The sequence below is a fragment of the Pristiophorus japonicus genome, unplaced genomic scaffold (assembly GCF_044704955.1).
Source record: "Pristiophorus japonicus isolate sPriJap1 unplaced genomic scaffold, sPriJap1.hap1 HAP1_SCAFFOLD_82, whole genome shotgun sequence".
In the NCBI taxonomy this organism is placed as follows: Eukaryota; Metazoa; Chordata; class Chondrichthyes; family Pristiophoridae; genus Pristiophorus; species Pristiophorus japonicus.
Genome location: NW_027254740.1, coordinates 2747087 through 2766982, shown reverse-complemented (window position 1 = coordinate 2766982; position 19896 = coordinate 2747087).

Below are 19896 nucleotides of genomic sequence, written 5' to 3'. Positions count from 1 at the left end.
CACAGGCTCATCTGTGAAATAACATTCCACTATATGTTAAATCTGGATTGGATATGTATTTTTTGTTATCTGCTTTGTATTCGCCAGAGATGTAGTTAATGATTACGAACTGATTGTCGACCCTTCTTACAACCTTACACACGTGTTTAGATTCAATGTATCACATCCAGTTTTGAAATATAAATGTTTCTTTTTTTTATATGTTCATCTTTTTCATGTTAATCGAACAAGTATACAGTAGTCCTAAAGGCTAAAATTTGTCAAGCATTGAAAAACTGAGAAAAAGAAGCATTCTGGCTTCATGCAATTAATACAATGCGAAAATCAACTAACTGGTCTTGAAACTACATAAGACACTGTCTTTACAATTGGTTCTTGGAAGTACGAAGACTGGGACATGATAATATTTGTATAATAGGAGATCACATGTTCTGAAGTTGCTGGCTGAGGCCTTGATAAAAAGCAAGAGCCAGATAAAATGGAAGAACAACACTCTTCCCCTCTTGTAGGCCGATAATTGGTCAGCCATAAATATATGACATCTTGAGAACCAGTCAATCAGCCCTTGTCCATCAAAGTTATGGATATGATGAGGGACGACTCTTCATTCCTTCGTCTGAAAGGATATAGACACACTATTGGCCAGCCCAGCATTTGGAAAGACCCCATAATGGTACCTGTGTCAATATAGACTCATGATACCGCCTGGAAAAGTAGTATAAAAAGGGGACCACTTATGAGAGTTAGACTGTAGAGTACCACGAGCAAGGGCTGACCCTGGAGAGGGACTAGGGAGTAGTGGCGCACAGGAGGAGGATCCGGATCCAAACAGACAAGATAAGGGCCAATGAACATAGAATAGCCCAAGCGGCTTGATTCCAAGGCAAAGGCCAACGAACAGAGAACACCTCTCGTGGGATGAGTGAAACCCAAGCGCCAATAAGCAGAAGATACTCCAGGCGGGGTGAGGTTGAAGAGACCCTTTGTGCGGTGGACTGTTTCTGTCAGACTCCTATCAAAAGGGAACTAAAACTACCGAAGGCAGCACGGGTGATATCATTTTCGTTCTTTACTGTAAACTACTGATAAATGCTCACCTTTGTGTAATACCTAAAAGAACATTGTGCCATATTGAAGTCACGTCAAAGAATTGGGAAAGCATGCAAAAACCGTAGCAAAATCTGGTGTTACCAAACGGTAGTGTTTATTTTGGTTTAAAAAACATTCTAAGGTTGACCTATTTTGCTGGTACATCATTCTAGGAAGGTTAGCCAGTAAGGCATATTAGTAGACCTGCCAGTTGCCATAATGTCGCAGAATTTCTGACTGTACAACTGACATAGAGATAGCTTTCGAGAAACACTTGGGTAAGTTGAGTGGGACGGATTTAATCAAGGCGATTTTGTCCTGTAATTATAAAGCTAATTTGCAGCGGTGGCTTTCATCCAAAAGAAGGTGGATGACAATGCAATCAAGTTGGAAAAGTGCAGACCGTGGTTGGGATTTGCTGCTTTCGTTTGCAACAAATGAGTGAGCAGCTAATAATTGATCTAGAAAACAGCTAAGCCTGAAAAAACTGCAATTCCTTGATGAGAAAAAGTAACTTAGCCAAACAATGCAGACTTTCAAGGCTCACCTCATAAGGGCCCAGGACCTGTTACGTATGCTACAGCAGCAAAATCAGGTGTATGTATCAGCTGTACTCGCAGTCGGGCCACGAACGATAAATGATAGAAATACAGAATTAGAAAATGAGTTTGAAGTTTGGACCCAAAAGTTGGAAGAAGCGACAGGAGCTTTATTGGTAAATTAATGATCCAACCAGCTAGGGAGGCTGATCATACCACTGTGAACATATGGCCGACGAGCTGTGGGACAAATTGGGACCCCGGAATGCGGTGATTTCATCTGTTGCAATGTTTCAGCGTATAAACCGATATAAACTATGGTGGAACTGGTTGAAAAGACAAGTTATCCCTCACTATTACACGGACAGAAGCAAAGACAGAAAGAGAAAGAAAAATTCTATGGAAAAAGTGATCCATCCATGGCTAACTGAGCAAGTTAAGCAGAGCATTAGATTGAAATAAGCTTAAAATATTGCGAAGAATGGTAGTAAGCCTGCGGAGTGCGAGAATTTCGAAACCAGCAAAGAATGACAAACAAATTGATAAAATGGGGAAAAATACAACATGAGAGAAAACTAGCAAGAAATATAAAAACAGATTGTAATAGCTTCTGCGACAATGTAAAAAGGAACAGAGTAGCACAAGTGTTCTTCGGTCCCGTGGAGGCTGAAACAGGAGAAAACATTATGAGATATAAGGAAATGGCAGAAACGTTAAACAAATATTTTGTACCAGTCTTTACATTTGAATACACAAAAAGCATACCAAGAATTTTGGGGAACCAAGGGTCTAATGAGGGTGAGGAACTTAATGCAATGAATAGAAATGAGAAAAAGTACGAGACAATGAATAGGACGAATAGCCGACAACCCCCCCTAGATCTGAAGGGCGGCATCCTTGGTTTATAAAAGGGCTGGATGCAGAGATAATGGGTGTATTGGTATTGATCTTCCAAAATTCAATAGATTACTGATGCTGTTCTGGGATGGAATTGAGCAAATATAACGCTGCTATTCAAAAAAGGTGGGGGGGAGAAAATAGAGACCAACTGGCCAGTTAGACTGACATCAATTTTGGGGGAAAATGCTGGAATCCATTGTTAAAGAAGTGGAATTTTGGACACATAGAAAATCATACCACGCAGAGCAAATCTGGTTTAATGAAAGGGTAATCATGTTTGACAAATTTATTATAATGCTTTTAGGATGTAGTGAGGAACATATATAAAGGGGAACCAATGGATGCAGTATATTTGGATTTCCAGAACAAATACCAAAAATGCCAAATAGATAGTTATTACACAAGATAAGGGCTCAGGTATTTGGGTATTATATCAGCATGGATAATGGTTTTCTTAATGGAAAGGTACAAAGAATAGGCTTCATTTGATCTTTTTCAGGTAAGTAGCTGGTAACTAGTGTGGAGCCTCAATGATCAGTGCTGTGGACTCAGCTATTTACAAACTATATTAACTACCGATATGAAGGGACCGAGTGTGCTGCAATCATGTTTGCTGATGCTACAAAGCTAGGTGGGACAGTAAGCTTGTAAGGAGAACACAAAGCGTCTGAAAAGGGACATAGATAGACTGTGAGTGCCAGTAAGCTGACAGATGGAGTTTAATGTCGGGAAATGTGATCTTATGTAATTTGGGAAGAAAAATAGGAAAACATCATATGTTTAAATGGTACGAAACTTTTAAATGCTATTGTTCAGCGAGATTTGCATGTCCTTTTGCAAGAAACACACATGCTGGTACAGCAAGTAATATGGAATGCAAATGGCATGTTGTCCTTTGTTGTAAGGGGGTTGGATGAAAAGAGTGGGGAAATCTTGCTAACATTGTGCAGTATCTTGGCGGGACCATACCTGTAAATTGTCTCCTGATCTAAGGTAGGATAAAGTTGTCTTGGAAATGGTGCAACAAAGGATCGCTAACCGATGCAGGAGATGCGAGGGTTGTCATATGATGAGAGATTTAGTAGAATTGGCCTATACTTTCTAGCATTTAGTAAAGGGATGTGATCTCATTGAAACATCGAAGATGCTGAAAGAGGGTTGATAGGCGAAATAATGAGTAATTGTTTCCCCTAGCTGGAGTTTTTGGAACAAGGAGGCACAGTCCCAGGATAAGGGGTAGACCATTAAAACCGAGATGAGGAAGACATTCTTCACTCAGTAGGTTGTGAATGTTTACAATTTTTGGCCTCAGAAGGCTGTGGATGCTAATGTTTGAGTATATTCAAGGCTGACTTGGATCGATTTTTTGGACTCTCGGGGAATCAAGTAATGTGGGGATTGGGCCGGAAAGTGGAGTTAAGGTCGACGATCTCCTATTTCTTATGTTCTTATAGAATCATAAAATCATAAAAGTTTACAGCACAGAAGGAGGCCATTTCGATCCATCGTGTCTGTGTCAGCCAACAAGTGGCTAATCGCCCTTTCCAGCTCTGAGTCCATAGCCCTGCAGGTCATTGCACTTCAGGTGCCTATCCAATACGTTTATAACGTGGTGAGGCTTTCAGGCAGTGAGTTCAGCTGCCCTGCAATCTTCTGGGTGAAGAAATATCCTCTCAAACACCCTCTAAACTTTCTGCCAATTATTTTAAATTTATGTCCCTGGTTGTAGACACCGTTGCTAAGCGAAATAGACCCTTTCTATAGGCACTGCAGAATTTGAGCACGATTTCCCCATTCTTTACACTCCAATCCCTTACAACAAAGGATAGCATGCCATTTGCATTCCTTATATCTTGGCATTAACAATATTATATAGCTCGATGAGGTCACCGCTTATTCTCCTCTATTCTAAGGAAAACAAACGCAGCCTATGCAATCTGCCCTCATAGATATGAATGAGTAAGCATTGCATGATTGAATTTCAAATTCAGATGAAGGGTGAGAAATTTGGATCTCTAACTAGCATACTGAGCTTAAATAAAGGAAACAATGAAGGTATGAGTGCACAGATGGCTGAAGTGGACTTGGAAAATAGATTAAAGTGTATGACGGTTGACGAACAGTGGTGTACATTTAAGGAGATATTTCACAACTCTCGTGAAAAATGAGGAGGAAAGGGCGTGAGAGAAAAGATAGCCACCCGTGGCATATTAAAGAAATAAAGGATGGTATCTAACTAAAAACAAGGGTATACAAGTGGCCAAAACTAGTGTGAGGACAGAAGATTGGGAATCGTTTAAAAGCCAACAAAGAATGGCTGAAAAAATTATTAAGAAAGGGAAGATAGACTATGAAAGTAAACTAGCACGAAATATAAAAACAGTTAGCAAGGATCTATAGGTGTACAAAATGGATAAGAATGGTTCGGATAAATATTGGTCCCTTGGAGGAGGAGACCGGGGAATTAGTAATGGGGAACATGGAGATGACAGAAACTCTGAACAAACATTTTGTATCAATCTTTATGGGTGAGTACACTAATATTATTCCAACAGTGGATAGTCAAGGGGCTTTCGGGGTGAGGAACTTAACACAATCATAATCACTAAGGAAGTGGCACTCAGTAAGATAATGGGACTAAAAGCAGATAAATACACTGGACCTGATGCATGCATCCTAGGGTCTTTAGAGAAGAAGCGGCAGGGAAATTGGATGCTTAGGTTGTAATTTACAAAAATTCGCTGGATTCTGGGGAAGTCTCAGCAGATTGGAAAACTGCAAATGTAACATCACTATTTAAAAAAAGGAGGCAGACTAAAAGCCGGCAACTAAAGACCAGTTAGCCTAACATCTGAGGTTGGAAAGATGTTGGAGTCCATTATTAAAGTAGCAGTAGCAGGACATTTGGAAAAGCAAAATTCGGCCAGGCAGAGTCAACATGGATTTATGAAGGGGAAGTCATGTTTGACAAATTTGCAAGATTTCATTGAGGATTTAACGAACAGGGTGGATGTGGAACCAGTGGATGTAGTGTATTTGGACTTCCAGAGGGCATTTGACAATATGCCACATTAAAGGTTACTACACAAGATAAAAGTTCACGGGGTAGGGGGTAATATATTAGCATGGATAGGGGATTAGCTCACGAACAGAGAACAGAGAGCAGCAATAAATAATTCATTCTGTGGTTGGCAAATAGTAACCAGTGGGGTGTCGAAGCATTCAGTGCTAGGACCCCCAACTACTTACAATCTGTATTAGCGACTTGTAGGAAGCGACTGAATGTAACATAGCCAATTTTGCCGACGATACATAGATCGGAGGAAAAGAAACCTGTGAGCCGGATGCACAAAATCTGTAAAGGGACATAAACAGGCTCAGTGAGTGTGCAAAAATTTGGCAGATCGAATATAATGTTGGAAATTGTGAGGTCATGCACTTTAGCAGAGAAAAATCAATGAACAAATTATTATTTAAATTGAGAAGGATTGCAAAGTGCTGCAGTACAGCGGGACCTGGAGGTACTTGTGCATGAAAAACAAAAGGTGACTATGCAGGTAAAGCAAGTGATCAGGAAGGCCAATTGAATCTTGGCCTTGAATGCAACGGGGCTGGAGAATAAAAACAGGGAAGTCTTGCTGCAGTTGTATAGGGTATTGGTGAGGCCACACCTGGAACACTGCGTGCAGTTTTGCTTTCCATATTTACAAAAGGATATACTTGGTTTGGAGGCAGTTCAGAGAGGGTTCACAAGGTTGATTCCAGAGATGACGGGGTTTAATTCTGAGAAAACGTTGTGTAGGTTGGGCCTCTACTCATGGGAATTCAGAACAATGAGAGGTAATCTTACCGAAACGTGTAACATTATGAGGTGACTTGACAGGGTAAATGCAGAGAGAATGTGTCCACTGATAGGGGAGAGTAAACCTAGTGGGCATAATCTTAGAATAAGGGGCTGCCCATTTATAACTGAGATGACGAGACATTTATTCTCTCAGATGGATGTGGATCTGTGGAATTATCTGCCTCAGCGAGCTGTAGAAGGTAGGACATTGAATAAATTTAAGACAGAAATAGTCAGTTTCTTAAACAATAAGGAAATAAAGGGTTATGGATAGCGGGCAGGGAAGTGGAACTGAGTCCACGATCAAATCAGCCATGATCGTATTAAATTGTGGAGCAGGCTGGAAGGGCCGTATGGCGTTCTCCTCCTCCTATTTCTTATGTTCTTATGTTCGCATAAGATTCTCCACTCCTGGAAACATCTTCGCAAATCTTCTCTGTAACTTCTCCAGTGCAATCACATCCTTCCTGTAATGCGGTGACCAGTGCTGCTTAACCAATATTTTATCCAGTTCAAGCATAACCCTTCTGGTCTTGTATTCTATGCTTCGGCTAACAAAGGCAAGCATTCTGTAAAGCTTCTTAACCACCTGATTTTGCTGGCCTGCTACCTTCAGGGATCTGTGGACAGGCATTCCATGGTTCCTTTGTCCTTCTAAACTTCTCAGTGTCTTACAATATAATCTGTATTCCCTTTCAACTTGTTAGCCTTCCTCAAAATGCATTATTAACAATCTCCGGATTAAATTCCATTTGCCACTGTTCAGCACACCTGACCAGTTCATTGATATCTTCCTGCAGTCAGCAGCTTTCTTCTTCATTTGTAACCACAAAGCCGATTTTAGTACCATCTGCAAACTTTTTAATCATACCCCCAATATTCATAGGAACATAAGAACATAAGAATTAGGAACAGGAGTAGGCCATCTACCCCCTCGAGCCTGCTCCGCCATTAAAAAATATCATGGCTGATCTGGCCGTGGACTCAGCTCCACTTACCCGCCCGCTACCCATAACGCTTAATTCCCTTATTTGTTAAAAATCTATCTATCTGAGATTTGAATACTTTCAATGAGCTAGCCTCTACTGCTAACTTGGGCAGAGAATTCCACAGATTCACAACCCTCTGGGATAAGAATTTCCTTCTCAACTCGGTTTTAAACTGGCTCCCCCGTATTTTGAGGCTGTGCCCCCTAGTTCTAATCTCCGCGACCAGTGAAAACAACCTCACTGCCTCTATCTTGTGTATCCCTTTCATTATTTTAAATGTTTCTATAAGATCCTCCCTCATCCTTCTGAACTCCAACGAGCAAATACCCAGTCTACTCAATCTATCATCATAAGGTAACCCCCTCATCTCCGGAATCAGCCTAGTAAATCGTCCCTGTACCCCCTCCAAAGTTCTATATCCTTCCTTAAGTAAGGTGACCAAAACTGCATGCAGTACTCCTGGTGCGGCCTCACCAATATCCTGTACAGTTGCAGCAGGACCTCCGTGCTTTTGTACTCCATCATTCACGCAATGAAGGTCAAAATTCCTTTCGCCTTCCTGATTAACTGCTGCACCTGCAAACTAAATTTTTGGGATTCATGCAGAAGGACCCCCAGGTCCCTCTGCACCGCAGCATGTTGTAATTTCTCCCCATTCAACTAATATTCCCTTTTACTGTTTTTTTTCCAAGGTGGATGACCTCACATTTTGCGACATTGTATTCCATCTGCGAAACCTTAGCCCATTCACTTAACCTATCTAAATCTCTCTGCAGCCTCTCTGTGTCCTCTACACAACCCGCTTTTCCACTAATCTTTGATTCATCTGCAAATGTTGTTACTCTACACTCTGTTCCCTCTTCCAGGTTATCTATGTATATTGTAAACCGTTGTGGTCCCAGCACCGATCCCTGTGGCACACCACTAACAACCGATTTGCAAACCTAAAAGGACCCATTTATCCCGACTCTCTGCTTTCTGTTATCCAGCCTATTCTCTATCCATGCTAATACATTTCCTCTGACTCTGCGTACCTTTATCTTCTGCAGTAACCTCTTGTGTGGCACCTTATCGAATGCCTTTTGGAAATCTAAATACACCTCATCCATCGGTACACCTCTATCCACCATGCTCGTTATATCCTCAAAGAATTCCAGTAAATTAGTTACACATGATTTCCCCTTCATGAATCCATGTTGCCTCTGCTGGATTGCACTATTACTATCTAGATGTCCCGCTATTTCTTCCTTAATGATAGCTTCAAGCATTTTCCCCATTACAGATGTTAAACTAACTGGCCTATAGTTACCTGCATTTTGTCTGCCCCCTTTTTTAAACAGAGGCGTTACCTTAGCTTCTTTCCAATCCGCAGATACCTCCCCAGAGTCCAGAGAATTTTGGTTGATTATAACGAATGCATCTGCTATAACTTACGCCATCTCTTTTAATACCCTGGGATGCATTTCATCAGGACCAGGGGACTTTCTACCTTGAGTCCCATTAGCCTGTCCAGCACTACCCCCCTAGTGATAGTGATTGTCTCAAGGTCCTCCCTTCCCACATTCCCGTGACCAGCAATATTTGGCATGGTTTTGATCAAGTCATGATCAGTGATGTATAGCACAATAATTAAGGGATTCAGTACTGAGCCCTGCGGAACCCCACTGGAAACAGCCTGCCAGTCACAAAAACACCTCTCCACCTTCACCCTCTGCTTCCTGCCTTTGACACAATGTTAGATTAAACATGCCACTTTGCCCTGGATCCCTGAGCTTTTACTTTCGTGATCAGTCTCCCGAATGGGACCTTATAAAAAGTCTTGCTTAAATCCATATACACTACATAAAACACACTACTCTTTTCGACACTCCTTGTTACCTCCTCAAAAAATTCAATCAAGTTAGGCAGACACACCCGTCCCTTAACAAATCCGAATAGAATCGTGTGGGAATGGACCAATGCACGTTAATGTGGTAACAAGGTATACAACTAAGTAGCAGAGTGGGAAAAACTCAACAGTGCGCGAATAATTGTGGGTAACACAGGAGGAGGGCCTGGACTTAGTCCTGGACCTTGGCAATATGACAAACAGGGAATTAGAAAAAAAGCTGCTGAGGCGAATGTTCAACTGTCGATGGAGAAGAAAGTTATAGTTGAACCGACACTGAAGTTGACAGTTTGTGTTCCAAAAAAAATAAAACTGAACATCTGCTGAGTTTAAATTACCGTTTATGTGGAACGATGTGTTAAAGTGCGGAATTTTTGTTTTTAATTAGGTTGGTGATAATTCGGCACCCCACCCTCGAAGATTTTGTAAATATGAAGTAATTAGTAAATATAAATGTGGTTGAAAGAGAAAGGATATATTGATCTATGATTAAATAAAGGAAGAAAGGAAACCTTTATTATGTCCCTTTTCTATATTCAGAGTTGTGTCCCTTTAAATAAAAACGGTCTGTTGGAATGTTTCGATGACAGAAGCTGAGGGAAGCTCCGTTCCATGGAGAGCGACCAGTTGATAGATAAGCGAAAATCGCCACCATGGATTACCAATAATCACTTTAGGAAGTGGAACATGGAACATGAAGCTCAACATTCTCGTGTGTGCCAGATTCGTACAGTCGCAAAAGACACTCGTGGTCCAGCATGCCTGGAGTATGTTATGGAATTATGTACTGGGAAACCGATCTTATATGGGACTGATACTCAGAGTGCCCATTATTCGACGAGGGAAGTTCGCAATCCATGTGATTTGCGTTGAAAACAAACACGTGATAAAGGGCCAGCTCGGACAAAAGGATGAACGAGCCCCAGCTTATGCCACAGTGATTAATAATTATACCTGGGCGGTTCCATATTTATCGGGCTGCACCCTCATAAAAGACATGTGCTTATGCCCTTATTACACTGCCGAACAGTATGTCCCTTTTTGTGTGTTTAAGTAGGATTCAGGCAGTATTAATTGCATCATGTCAGCAGAATTTGGATGGAGCTCTGTAGTCAGCCGTAGATATGAGGGAAAAGGAATCTACGAAGTCAATTCTACCGCAACTACCATTTTTCAGGGTCTCGCAGGATCTGTCCCATTAATAGCCCCAGTTTTTGCTTCACACAACATCTAGCCACAGCCATCAAGCAACATGTTTTACTCAATATAAAAGTCTATGGCAAAATGAAACTGACAATAAATGGGATACTTAAATATTAGCTGCAACATTATGTGGCACTTCAGTTTGCTCGTGAGACGTCTGATCTTCTCCCTAAAGCATGTCTCTGTGTTGGATGAGGACAAGTCGACAATAGATATCGAAATTGACAGCACAGGGAATTGTTAGCACTGGAGGGATATTTATTTCGTCTTGCCTCAAAGGTGCTAGTATACTTCAACTCTTGATGGTTATCTATTTAATGTATGTAACTCGTTTGGTCAAAAACATGTTGAATAGACTCAAACGCCACATTGGTCAGTTAGAAGTGGCACCGTTCACAAGGGAAATAAAGGAAGTTTCGGAGCGTCCACCTCCCGGCGGGGGATGACAGATTATTCCACTATATATTAAATCTGTATTGGATATGTATTTTGTGAAATCACGTGTGTATTAACCAAGAATGCAGCTAATGTCTACTAACAGATTGTAAGCACTTGTTATAATCTCACACGTGTACCTTCATGTACCATGTGCATTTTTGACATGTAACTTTTACAGTTCTTTATATGATCACCTTTCACTTATTAACCACACAATTGCGTCATAGTGGGAAGACCTCAAATTTGTCAAGATTTAAAACCTGAGAAAAAGAAGCATTTTGCCTTCACACAATTCACACATTGTGAGAATGAACTAACTGGTAATCCCATACATCGGGAGCCTATTATCAACAAGGGTACACATCGACCACAAGGTTCAACGCCGCCTCCAGTGTGCCAGTGCAGCTTTCGGCCGCCTGAGGAAGAGAGTGTTCGATCGTCAGGCCCTCAAATCTGGCACTAAGCTTATGGACTACAGGGCTGTAGTGATACATGCAACATTCCGAGGACAACAGAGGAAACAGATTGAAGGTAATTGCCGAAGTAACCAGAAGGGAGATCAGAACAAATGTTTTTTATTAAACTGCGTTTGGTTATGATTTGTAATGCTCAGCCTGAAAGGGTGATCGAAGTAAATTCAACAGCAGTATACAGAGGGAATTGGATAAATACTGGAAGAGTAAGATTTTTCAGGGGGAAGGGGAGAGAGTTGGGTCGAATTGGTAAGCTCTTTCAAGGGCACGATGGGCCAAATGGCCATCCTTCGGTGATATTATGATACTATGAAGTAATGATACAGTGAAGTTATGATAGTTTGAAAGGTTTTATTACATAATTGATATAAATGAGGCGGATCAGTTTTCCCCCCCACACTGCCACTTTATTTCTGCGAGTATGTGCCTGTGCAATTTCAAACTAATTGGAATGATTTGAGGTTCATTTCCCACGACACTCGAATCTAGTTACGACAGTGGGTGCACTGGCCAGGTTGTAAGGCATCGCACTCATAAACCGAAGATCACGGCTTCCATCCCCAGCTATGGCTGGAAAGATGATCTCATCTTTAATGCAACTTAAAAAATAATTTATCCTTATTAACTTGATCAATAATATTCATAAGTATGAACATTTATGTAAACGTTCCTCGACGTTCTCTGCTTTAAAGAGGAAAATCGCAGCTTCTGCAGTCTCTTCGCATAAATGTGATCCCTCATCTCTGGTCCCATTCCAGTAAATCTAGTCTGCACCCTCTCCAAGGATTCAATTTTATTTCAAATGCACGGCGCCCAGAATTGAACACAACACTTCGGCTGAGGACTCCCCAATATTTAATAAAGATTTCGCTTAACTTTCTTGCTTTTGAGCTTATTCCTCTATTAATAAAGGCAAGTATCCCCTATGTTTTTTTAACAGCAATCTAAATTTGACCTTACAGCTTCAAAGATTTGTGCCAGCACACCCCCTGATCTCGGTGCATCTGCACCCTCTTTAAAATTGAACTATTGAGAGCTCGGTAATAAAATGCAAGGAGAGCATTCTGACTGAGTTCGAGGTCAGTGATCTCCAGAGTGAAGGAAATAACCGGTCCCGTTAAATTCATAATTACTCTGCTTATTTTACTACCCACATGTATCACTTCACACTTCTCTCTGTTAAATATTCAACTGCCCTCTGCATGCCTATTTAACCAATCTGTATGTGTGCTCCTGTAGTATGTTACCATGCTCCTCACGGTTTACTGCATTACCATATTTCGTATCATCTGCAAACGTTTCATGAAAAAAGCACCAAACCTGATATCTGCCACCAGGGAACACCACTCTAAACTTCCTTGCAGTCCTAGCATTTAAAACCTTCAATTTTCTGCTCTCCCTGCACCAACTGCCTGACCTGTGGACCAATTCAAGTGGAGAGAGTGAGAAGCCAGAGCAGCGAAATTACAAAACTCAAATCCATAGACATTTGTTAGGCGAGGTTATTAAAGGTTGAGGAACAATGGTGTTAATATACAGACCAGCAATGACCTAATTAAATGGCGGAACAAGATCGAGGGGCTGAATGGCCTAATCAATTACATGTGTACAGAGTTGCACACCCACAAATGCAAACACTGCCTCACACGCCCGCAGATTTAGGTAGGTGGAGAAACCGAGATAGATAGACAGATACACAGACAGGAAGAGAATCAGAATCGGATAGAAGGACAGTGACAGAGAGAGAGAGAGAGAGAAATATAGAGGGAGAGAGAAAGGGAGAGAGGAAGAGGGCGAGAGAGAAAGAGAGAGAGAGAGAGACAAGGCAGGGCGAGAACTAGAATGCGAGGCCGAACTAGTTACAGAGAGAGACAGATAAAGAGCAACAGTCAGACAGTGAGATAGAAGAGAGAGAGAAAGAAGCATCTACAGGGATATCGAGCCATTGGAAGCTTAGCATCTGAAATAGAACATTATAAAATGAAACAAATAACTACCAATGAATATATAACCCCATTATTCATTGTTTCCTCATTGCGTACAGGAAGAATGTGGTCCTCGTGACGTCCCACAGTAACACACCCGGGTAAGGCAGATATTGCATGCGGCCGTTCAGCTACAAGGAAGGAATACCACAAGTTAAAATAATATAATCTTTGCAAGTGATGGTTCAGTATTTATATTTTACATTTCCAGGCAGCGCTCTTACATTTGCAACAGGTGCACTGCCGATTGACGGGAAATAGGAGCAGCAGTAGGTCGTTCAGTCCCTCGAGCCTCTTCCGCCATTGAGAAAGTTCATGTCCGATCTGTAACTGAAGTTTATCCACCGGCTTTGATCCAAATCCATCTCTGCCCTTGTCTAGAATAACATCTATCAATCTAAGATTGAAATTATTTAATTTAGATGGCAAAGGAATCAAGCCGAGATGAGGAAAATATTGTGCTAGTCAGAGAGAAGTTAAGGTTTGGAATGCATTGCTTGAAAAGTTGGTGGACACAGATCCGATAGTAACTTTCACAAGGGAATTGGATAAATAGTTGATGGTGAATAATTTACAGTGCTCTAGCGAAAGAGAAACAGCAGGGAGGGAAACACATTACGAGGCAGAAATATGGACAGGGAGCGAGAGAGAATGAGAAAGAGTAAAAGACAGAGGCAGGAGAGAGAGGGAGATAGAGGGACAAAGGAAGAAACATGCGCAGGGATCGCGAGTCACTGCATAGTGCAGCATCTCAAATAGACCATTACAAAATGTTAGAAATAAGTACCACAGAACACATGACGCCATTAGTCACCGTTTCTACACTGTGTGCATCTTTCATCAGGCTACCCATCTAAGGAGGAGACCTTACAGGGAGCTTGTGTCCTAGTGATCCCCATAATAACTCATCCCGGCACAGGCAGTGATTGCATGTCGCTGTTCGTTATAAAGAAGGAGGGACACGGGAGAGCTAACCAGATATATATATATATATATAGAGAGAGAGAGAGAGAGAAGCGAACAGACTGAGAGAGGGAGACAGACAGAGAGAGAGGAGAGAGACCGTGAGGGAGGGGGATATATAAAGGGGGATATATAAAGTGAGAGAAAGGGAGAGAGTGAGGGAGAGCAAGAGGGAAGCAAACAGAGAGACGGGAGAGGGATAGCGTGAGGGAGCGGGACGATGACGGAGAGGCAGAAAGGGATAGAGGGGGAAAGAGAAAGAGAGAGAGGGGGAGAAAGAGAAAAGGAGAGAGAGAGATAAGGAGTGCATGAGAGAAAAACAAACAGACAGAAACCGAAAGAGAGCGAGAGAGAGCGAGGGAGAGAGAGGGTTGGGCGGGGTGGGGGAGAGTGAATGAGAGAGAGAGAGAGGGGGAGAGAGTGATGGAGGGAGAGCGAAATAGGAAGAAACTGTCGCGAATTTATAATATTCTCCCAAATCCAGGGCGGGAACTGGAAGTTGCAAAACAATTGCGTATTGGGACATGTCGAAGTGGTGAAAGGCGTGATAGAATGTAAGTCATTTGATTTATCAGTGTTACACACTGCGAGGGGTAACAATTAAACAGGTTGATCAGGATGTTTGTCTCTCTCTTTGACCCTCTCCCATTCTGTCTCTGTCTCTGTCTTTGGCCCCCTCTATCGATCTCTCTCTCTCTCCTTGTCCCTCTCCCTTGCTGTCCCTGTCTCTGTCTTTGGCCCTCTCGCTCTCGCTCTCTGTCTCTCTCCTTGTCCCTCTCCCTTTCTGTCCCTGTCTCTGTCTTTGGCCCTCTCTCTCTCGTGCTCTCTGTCGCTCTTTGTCCCTCTCCCTTTCTGTCCCCGCCTCTCTCGTTGTCCCTCTCGCCCCCTCGGCCTATCTCTACATTTGTGTCCTTCTCTCTCTCCTTCTCTCTCTCGCGCGCTAATACCGGCAGAATAGTGAACCACAGGGTCAATTAAATAAAAAGATTAGTGTCACTGTCCTATTTCAAACTCGCAAAATGAAAGAATCGGAGCTCGACATCTCAGGGGCAACGACAGACTGTTTCCCACCCCCCCGAAAAATCGCGGGGAGGCAGTCTGTCGTTGCCCCTGAGATGTCGAGAGTCAAGGACGCAAGGTTACTAAGAGGCTTTTGTGAAAATAATTGCATTAAAGGTTGGAGCCTTAAGCAGCTACGGATCTATGAAGCTTACAGATATTTTACATCAACAGTACAGGACATGAAGAGGCCATGCACCACAATTGTTCATTTCCGGCGTTTATGCTCCACACGAGCCTTCTCCCACTCTACTTCCTCTAAGTCTAGCAGCATATCCTTCGCTTGCTATCTCGCTCAATTTCGTAAACCGTTCCCCCTTAAATGCATATCTGCTATTCACCTCAACTATTCCGTGTGATAACTAATACCACATTCTAACCTCTCTTTCTTGATTGGATTCATGAGTGAATTCCTTATATTAATGACTTCCAATTTTAATCAGTGTGACATAATCCCTCTACCGGCTGGACATCTAGAAATCCGTCAGAAACAGCATTCACCACCAGAGCCGAAATCTTGTTCAGTTTCACCGCCTGTTTTCAGAGGACTGCAGCACATCCAATCCTAAAATTCAAATCAGGACGGACCGTATCTGGAAACAGTTATTCGATCAGTGTTTAGACATTGAGTATGTGCAGGGGTGCAGTGCATCCAACGGTGAATATACAAAACAGGATGGACAGGATCTGATACAATGAACGGTAAATGCGAGGCCTTCAGTCAAAAATTAAACTAGAATGTGGGCTAGATATAAACGAGGGCAGTATGTAGGAGTGTGCTGTTGTATTATAAACAGTTGCTGTGTAAATATGAGTGGAAAATTTAGATATAAAATGTAAGTTTATCTGTACACTTGTCACATTTTTCACAATGTTTAACTAGGATAGAAATTCACTGGTGATTATAAAGGTAAATTTTTACTTGCTGCTATCACAGTTTTCGTGTCTGACAGTTTGGTTTTAACTGCAATTTTTGGCGCTAACTGTTCTATACTTTGTACATTCAGTCTATATTCCATTCATCAATACATACAGTCAACAGGACTGAAATCATGGTGCACCACTATGCACAACCACCCCGATAAATTATCCTAAACTCTTAAATTCTCTTTTCTATCCTCAAACCCAATTTTGCTCTAGTTTTCTACCATGTTAATCACTCCATAACCCTCCATCGCCCACAACTATCTCGCGTGTATACCTTGCCAAACGTTTTTCTAAACTCCACTATATCACAGCCACCGCACTTTCCCAGCTACCGTGTTTTTTTTTAACTCTTCAAAGAATTATATGAGGTTTGCAAAGCATGGCCATCCTGTGAAATCCGCACTGGCCACTTCCATCCTAAAGCTATTTATCTCGACACGTGGAAAATCCTTTCTTAAATAGAGACTCGGAAAGATTTCATACTGCAATTGTTATGGTACCTGTCCTGTAATTAACCAGGTTAGCTTTATCCACTTGTTAAAACATTGGTACTAAATTCACCACTCTCGAGTTGCACAGCACAGAGCCACGCTCTCTTGAGTCCTGAGATACAGTTTCTGGGGCCATGGGAATATCGTCCCTTATCTCCTTCAGATTCCTGGGATATATCCTTTCAGATACCGGCACGTTGTCTTCTTTTAGCCGGACAAAATTACCTAAACATTTATTTTATCCATCCTAATATCGTTCTGACTGTAACGCATTTATATTACATTTAATACACAATAAAGTTATTTCATGGTAATGGGAGATGTTTATTTCACAGCCTGAGAGAAGCAGAAACGTTTAAGCAGTAAAGGCAATGAATGCCTTAATGTCGATGGGACAGTTTCTACAATATGATTTAGAAACGAAAAAGGAACGTGTCAAACCAGATTTAATGTTGAACATCCGAAAAGTATCATTTACCAAACTGAAAGTCTTGCCAATAATGTAGATAATGTGCTTACAATTGTTACTAGTTTTAAGAGGCATAATGGAGTCAGAAACCACGGTTTTAACTTAAATTAAGACCAATCTGAAGGGATACCAAATGTAATAAAAAGTGCAAAAAGGGAGATGTCAAATAACGTGCAAGAATACAAAAGTTAGCAACACATGTTTATTTGAGTATATTAAGAGAATAGGAGAGGCAAGCGAAAATGTTGGCCCTTTAAAGACAGATGCGGTCAAACTATGATAGAAAGTAAGGAAATGGAAGAATGGATAGCAAGCTAGTTACAGATTCGTAAACAGGCGGTAGGGTGTAATTGTAGTAAAACGTGCTGTTTTACAGCGAACTGTGCTGTGACCAATGCTGCTCATAAAATCCAGGGAGATTGTACACTGGCCACTCGGCTTTCCAGCAACAGTTAGCGAGGGCCGAAATACGTTTTATTTAACTTGGGGGGAAATCCAGGGGCAATGGTGTTTGGGTGATGAAGTCAGTATTGCCGAGCAGTTTTAGGCTCTCCAGTCTGATCGCAGTCTCTTCTGGAGGCGTGGGTTCGAATCCTTCATCTGACATATAATCATTTAATGTAGATTCTGCTTGAGGTAAATTTTCGGCGCAGTTGATTTATAGCTTCCAGAAAATGATGTAGCCTTGCATCCATTATTGTTTGTAAGCGGGTATTGTGTTCGGGTCAGCAGAATAGGGCCAGTGGCATAAGAACATACAAAATAGGAGCAGGAATAGGCTAATTGGTCCTTAGTAGTCTGATCTGCCATTTAATAAGTTCATGGCTGATCTGATCTGGGGCTCAGCTCCACTTCCCTGCCTGCTGGCCATAACCCTTCACACCCTTATCCTGCAGGAATCTGTCTACCTCCACCTTAAATATACTCAATGACCCCTCCTCCGCAGATAATTCCACAGATTTTCGACTCTATGAGAGAAGAAATTCCTTCTAACCTATTCTAAATGGGCGACTCTTTATTCATAACCTAGTTCTACATTCCCCCAGCAGTAGAAACATCGTATCGGCAACTAACTTATCGAGTCCCCTCATTTGCTTATATATTTCAATAAGATTACCTCTCTTTCTTATGAACTCTAATGCATATAGGCCCAAGCTGTTCAACCATTCTTCATACGTCAAAAACTTTATGTCAGGAATCAGCCAAGTGAACCTTCTATGTACTGCCTTCAATGCAAGTAATTCCCTCCTTAAATAAAATGAACAAAACTGTACAGAGTACACTATGCGTCGTCTCAGCAATACCCTGTACATTTGTAGCAGGACTTCACTGCTTATATTTTCCATCCCCCTTGCAATAAAAATCAACGTTCCTCATTACTTCGTAACATTTTTTCTCTCTCTTGCACAAGGACACTCAGGTTCCGATGTACTGCAGCATTTTGCAATTTCTCTACATTTAAATAATAATTTTCTTTGTTACTTCTTATGCCAAATTAGATAACGTCACTCTTTCCCACAGTACAAAGCAAGCACTTTAACCTGGACATTATTGATTAACCATGAAATCCATATTATTAGTACAGTACGCATTGTGGCTAACACTATATTGCTACATCACCCAACCAATGATCTGCCGATTCAATGCGAGACTCGAAGGGCTGGATTTTTGTCTTCCTGTCGCCAAATGTTTGTCCTCTCATTTGCCTGTTTACATTCCTTTTCAGATTCCGTGTATCATTCTCAGAACATGCTTTTCCACCCATCTTTGTTTATTCAGCAAACTTGGCTAAATTACACAGGGTCCCTTCATTGAGGTCATTGATATAGATTGTAAATTGTTGAGGCCCAAACAGCGATCCCTGCAGCACCCGCTAGTCACTGTTTGCCAGCGGATAATGACCCATTTATCCCGACTCTCTATTTTATGTTATTTAGCCAATCTTCTGTCCATGCAAACATATTCCCCCAACCACGTGAATGCTTACCTTGTGCAGTAACCTTTTAGGTGGCATCTTATCGAATGCCTTCTATAAATCGAAATACAATACAACCACTGGCCTCCCTAAAAAGAACTGCTCGTTACATACTCAAAGAACTCCAGCAAATTTGTCAAACATGATTTCTCTTTCATAAAACCGTGCCGACTCTGCTTGACTGCATTATTATTTTGCAACTGTACTGGTACTGCTTCGTTTACAATGGACTTCATCACTTTCCAAAAGTCAAATGTTAGGCTAACTGGTCGATAGTTTCCTGCTGTCTCCCTCATTTCTTAAATAGGGGCGTTAAATTAGCAGTTTTCCAATTCGCTGCGATCTCTCCAGACTCCAGTGAATTTTGGCAGATTGCAAAGAATGCATTCCCTGTCTCTGCAACCTCTTCTTTTAAAACACTCGGCTGCAGACCACCAAGTCCAGTAGACTTGGTCACCTTTAGTTTCATTATTTTATCGAGCACTGTTCCTTTAGTGATAATGATTGTATTAGTTTCCCCCCCTTACTTAGCTATTATTGGGGTATGTTTTAATATCTTCCACCGTGAAAACAGATAAAAAATATTTGTTCAAATTCTCTCCCATGTCCCTGTTCTCCATTATTTATTCCCCAGTCTCATTCTCTAAAGTAATTTAGCAATCCT